Below are 6,246 nucleotides of genomic sequence, written 5' to 3'. Positions count from 1 at the left end.
TCTGATCTGATATTGGATCGGATCCTTCCCTTGTCTGTGTTTCTTCCTTGTGGTAATCTTTATTGAATTAGCCTTGTATGTGTCAAACGCCAGAATAATCTCATTACAGTCTCTTGTGAGAGACATCAGTCTGGTATTGAAGCATTTACTGAGGTCGTTCACTGTCACTACCGTGGTTGGTTTCTTTGTCAGCTTCTGCACGACTACCATACCGTCCACCAGTGCAATTTTTCGACTTGGATGAGGATCTTTAGTGGGTGTGCAGTCCATGGTTTCTGGATCCACTACATCGCGATGTAGTACACTTGCATCATGCAGCTGCTGCTGCTAATCTTTATCGGGTGGTTCTGCTGTTCCCAGCTTTTCAAGGAGGTATATCAACTTTGCCTTGTCAATACATGGCAGCATTGCCTCGTTTGCCGCAAACAGTGCCCTCGGTGGCAACGTGAACTCATAGTTGCCGATGATTTGTTTCTGGTCGATGTCTCGGTTTGACCTGGCAAGGACCATCAGCCTTCCGTACAGATCCTTGGTCTTCTTCAGATCTACAGTCTTGTCTCTAAGTTTCACACTGGTTTTGTTGTTGCCAGACATGAACATCTTGTTGTTGTGTTTCTTCACTGGTGCCCAGAGGCTGACGTCCCCATTGATTCGCTCTGGCACGTACTCTTCACACAACTTCTGCCCAGTGACATCAGTGTTCAGGATCTATGGCACGTACTTGTCTGGGATGTAGGCATGTGTGATCAGATTGTGCAGCTGGTCACCTTCAGTGGCAAATGGATTGCCACGAATCAGGATCGCAGCCTTGATCTTGTCGATTGCGTCATGCTCCCTCTTGACTGCACTTGGTCTAAGGTCATGGTGCTCTGAGACCTTGCCAGCTTCCACATCAAACTGACTCTTAAACTTGCTCGACAGGCATGACAGTTCTGGTGCAGCCATGAAGAACCTCTGTCTAGCGTTGGCGTTGTTGGAGATGCCAATCAGTCCAGAGTGAATCTTCATCAGCTTGTTCAGATGTTTGCATGCGTGGTCGGCAAAAATGGATACAAACGGGATCTCGTTCTTGGTGACGAATATGTTTCCAGCTTCCAGTTCCCTCCAGGTATTGGGGTGGTCTGTTCTCAGGTCATACATGTCTGCGATGTACCGAGGCCAGAGTCGCTTGTACTTGATCCGGTTCATAGCAAAGAACATCTTGCTCAGTGCTTCTTCAGCTTCGAGATGGAGCACCAGGTCAGCGTTTCGGGATGCCGCCACGAAGAACAGAATTGTCTCCACTCGGTGTAGGTAGTTCATCATTGATTTGAACATAGCATTCTTGGATCTCTGGGCCTCCCAGTCCTGGAATGTCTTCAGCACTTCAGCGTTGGTCAAGGCTTGAAGGAAGGTGATGTTGGCATGTTTCACGGATTCAGCGCTTTGTGATTATGTGTAGGTTATTTTACTTTGTACCACTGGCTTCCTCACCCCTGAAAATGTATGTTTAGCCGTTAAGATCATGACTCTAGGCCACCTGGATGCTGAGATATTGAGAAACACCCATTTTGAAGGCGGCCGTTTCGAAAATCCATGATGGCCGCCATGCATGCTTTCGGCAAATTGTAAACATTGGTTTTCTGATTGCCTATACTATACAGATTCCAAAAATGTATAGGTTCGCAAATCCCCCCCAAAAAGTTGACGAAATTTAATATCTGGACATAATGAACTTGACTATTACTAATAAAGTCACCATCGTTATATATCGCATTTAACAAGTCTCACTCTACATCTCTACGACTGCTGCAAGCTCTCTTGCACGCTACATACTACGGCAAGGGCTAGTATCTCTACTCTGACACGATTCTACAAGATCATGAAGCTATCAATCTTAAAACCACACTATAACCGTATATTTCAAGCGTGTTTGACTTTTGGCCAACTCGTAGTTGTATCAACAACGAAAATGTATTCAATCCAGAAAATACATTTTATGTCATCATCTCTGATCATTTCTCATCTACCGTTTATCTTTTTCTTAATAATTTGGCGACCTGTGCAGTGTTTGCCCCGCCTGAGTATTGGCGCATTTCTCATGTATACTGTAATAAAATCTGTTGTGCTGCTATCCCGGCTTTACAGAAACTTTACTGCCTGAAAGTTCACGTGTGCATGGTAATAAGAAAGATCGAATAAAATATCATAAGTGTGAAATATAAAGGTAAACATGTATAGAATTGTGTGTTTTATATAAACATATTGTTTCTAATAAACTTCAGCAGATAAAAGGGTTTCAAATAAGCAAATATTTCTAATTTTTAAGTGACATATTGCATAATCAGTTTCTTTCTATTACTTACGTAGTTTTCCTGAGGTATTTAATTTACTCGTTACTATATTATTCGGTAAAATCCCGTGTATTGAAATATATTGCTGCAGTATTGATTCTCAACGGTTCATAATCAACAGTCTTGAGCCTTTCAATGAAAACTGTAGCTTTTTACTTTAGTTCCCCGCTGTGTGCCCGCCGGGGTTTAATCAAACACACTCACACACAACACGTCGCGTGCAGTTGCTATATTTGTACGTTGAGATTGGTATCCATTGAACCCACGTAACATAAGTTGTTTTTTTGATATTATTTGCGCCACCTCGTTTATGGGGTGTAAATATCACCTAGTTACACCAACGATCGCTTTCCAAGCCATTCTGTGAGACGCTATGTCGCACGCTTGTCGATATCTGTCCTTACAGCTTACGCGCATACAGCACTATATATTCGAGATGGAAGAGTTCACCGCATGCCGAACAACGATACACCTCGCATCCGACGCAAAAAAAAAAATATGGCTTAGAATTGGTCAGTGTAATTAATCACTCTTGTCTACGTGCGCAAATGCTCGGGCGTGGGAAGGGTTTTCTTCTCGCGTAATTATCGTTGAGAAGTTCCATTCACGTGCAGCTGAGACATACGCGTTCGCGCATGAGTCTAATTGACATGCACATATTCTCTCACTCTTCAGGATCGAAAGGGCTTCCATGGCTAATAATGGATGTTAATGGCAAACTTGTAGGTGCTCGAGCTATGATGAGAGGTCGCAGAATGTCTGCGATGAGCGTATTCTTAAGATCGTAGGCGAGAGTCATGATGAAACATTGTCACAAAGGGTAAACAAGTCTCACATTTCTGAATGCTTTTCTATATCATCAGATCAGAAGTTTATCAATAGACTATACACTACAGACAATAGACTATTGATAGACTCCTGATCAAATGAGATGAAAAAATAGACTTGTTAATATATAACAACGAATATATTCTCTATATGAGTTTAATTTTCTTGTGTAAACTATTGCGTTTCAAATAGTTACGACTCGAACATTTCGGAGCCTGGTTGAGACTGTCTCTGACCAAATATTTTTATTTTCTAGGAATTCGATTTTACAGAATAAAACGTCAAACTAGAACTCGTATCTATGTATAAATAATAGTTCTGATATCGCTTCCCTATCGCGCGCGCGCATGCGCTTGAAAGCGCTTGTCATTGTTTCAACCGCACCGCGTTGATTTCTCTTGTTTACGCGACGCGTTGCCTTCGCCGCTGAACTTTGTTGAAACCGCTGCTCGACATTAAGCATCTGAGTAGCACTTTGTCTGCTAGCCGCCCCTGCCCCCCTCCCCGTCTCACGGTGACGAAGCCATCATGGCTAGCTGACCTCATTGCTGGCAGCGCAATGAGCGGAGTCGTCGCAGGTCGGAATCTTTTGGTTCGGAATCGATTCGGCCTTTCACTAGTCAAGTGCTGATCGAGTGCACATGCGTGCGTGTGTGCGCGTGCGAGATTCCGTGTATGCGCGCGCGCGTGTGTGTGTGCGTGTGTGTGTGTGTGTGTGTGTGTGTGTGTGTGTGTGTGAGTGAGCGTGCGTGTGTGTGCGTGCGTGCGTGCGTGCGTGCGTGCGTGTGTGTGTGTGTGTGTGTGTGTGTGTGTGTGTGTGTGTGTGTGTGTGTGTGTGTGTGTGTGTGTGTGTGTTGTGTGTGTGTGTGTGTGTGTGGTGGTGTGGTGTGTGTGTTGTGCGTGTGTGTGTGTTTGTGTGTGTGTGTGTTGTGTGTGTTGTGTGTGTGAGTGTTGTGTGGTGTGTTTGTGTGCCGTGTGTGTGTGTGTGTGTGTGTGTGTGTGTGTGTGTGTGTGTGTGTGTGTGTGTGTGTGTGTGTGTGTGTGTGTGTGTGTGTGTGTGTGTGTGTGTGGTGTGTGTGTGTGTGTGTGTGTGTGTGTGTGTGTGTGTGTGTGACGTCTAATTTTCGTATCACAACAGTGGGTCAACAGCCTGCATCGGAAACTCAACTTGTATCGGCAGGGAATTAAAGGCTAGGGAAGGTGGGGCAAAACCAGGATACCATCTTTTACCGCATCAAAACACACCAGTAGTCGGTTGATCTAAAAACAAGCGACGAAACATAAAATGCAGATGGCAACGGCTAAGCTATATCGTAAACACAGATCCATAGCCTATTTTACTGTTTAACTAAAATTTTGAATTCGTGGTTTCGCTATGTTGTGGTATAGACCGAACGGTATCAGCTAGCAGCCGTGACTCAAAAGTGACGGTGACGTGATTAGACCCCTTTCCGGGCATATATACAGAGCTGTTTTAGCTCGTCCGTCACATTTTAATTATACATCGTTGTTATAACGCACTATGGTGAGTTTATATGCCGCAGTATGCATCTGTTGGCAGGGTTAATACGCCGAATTCGGCTTACCCTACATTTTGCCACATTCGATGTCATACTTAAAAGTCGGCGAGGCTTATCGGGCCTCACTCATCGCATAGGTATCACACTATCTATCGTATTCTTTCCTCTCGACGGTTCGTGTCACAGTCACGCCGCACAATAAAATTTAAATACCATGCTATCTATAACTACGATATTACACGCTTGGTGCTCGGCAATTCGCGAGCTATTTTACCGTTAAAAATATTTCCGAACTCGTGGCTATGTATTCAGTGATTTTGCGATGTAGCTTACCCTGTCGTCGCCGTGTCATCTCTCGTTCTTTTTTCTTTCTGTGACTTTTTCTTCATCTGCTTCTGCTGTTAGTTCCTCCTTCTGTTAGGTTCCTCTGCTTCTACATCTTCGTCTTTCATTGCTGGGCTGGTCATAAAAAGGATACATCGGGGCAGCTATACTAACAGCATGCACCTCGTTTACTAGGCTCGCTGCTCTCAGAGAGATATACCTCGTAATGCCGGCAGCGCCTATATCTCACCGTGAACGAAATGTATGTATATATATACATAATATTTATTATATATATATATATATATATATACCTAATAAACGATGGGCCGTCGGTCAAACAAGACACATGCAGTTCGACGAGCCAGTGGTCACCCGGCACGCATGCAGTCCGACGGGCCGTCGGTCCGGAGAATTGGCGACGTCTGCAGGTTTACACGCTGATAAAACCCGCATCGGTAAATGACATCTAACGCAGCGCGTCATATTCCTCAACGACACGCACTATCTGAGGGTCGCCGACCGAACCGTCGTCTTTCTCACCTTCTATATCTAACGTCACGGCTAGTGATGCGGGAGACTGCAAGAGCTGATAAGTGCGTGGCTAACCTGATCCTCGTTTTTTTGCTGCTGTCCGGCAATTTCTCTCGCTACTGTCCGGTTACTGGAACCGATGGTCATTATCAGAGATTTCCTCTGCAGCCTCGGCATGACCTCTCTTGCTCGCGCACGAGAATAGTTTCGAGCTTTGGTTTATTTGGTTAAAAAGAATTGCGTTTTGAGTTCGTCTTGATTCGCATCGATCCGTCTCACTATTTGATTCAGTGACTGTAACTATATGGCTCGATTTCGCCCGTTTCCGTTTAATCCGGATCCGGCGTTGCGTTCGTGCTTCCTCCAGCGGCCGGCTGGCTGCTTACCTTCATGTATCAAATGTGTCGCTTGTTTGTCATTCGTTACCGAGTAGCAGCTGACGTACAGGTATTCGAGGAGGTCGTAGTATGTCTCTGCATGTTAAATATGTGGGTCAGAATGCGATGCGTGCGCTAATTGCACGCGCACGTACATCCTGCAGTAGCCTCTCTCCTAAGCGACATAATTGGTCTAGTTTAGTCATCACAGAGACATTGACTTGGCCTTCTTCGCAGGAGAAAATCTCGCCGCTTTCGTTATCTGTCTTTTATAAGCGCGGGAGAGGGTGAATATTCAGTTCCATTCACGCACTCTGATTTCGTTCGATT

This window comes from Priapulus caudatus, unplaced genomic scaffold (assembly GCF_000485595.1).
Source record: "Priapulus caudatus unplaced genomic scaffold, Priapulus_caudatus-5.0.1 Scaffold88, whole genome shotgun sequence".
Lineage (NCBI taxonomy): Eukaryota > Metazoa > Priapulida > Priapulimorpha > Priapulimorphida > Priapulidae > Priapulus > Priapulus caudatus.
This window is presented reverse-complemented; position numbering follows the sequence as displayed.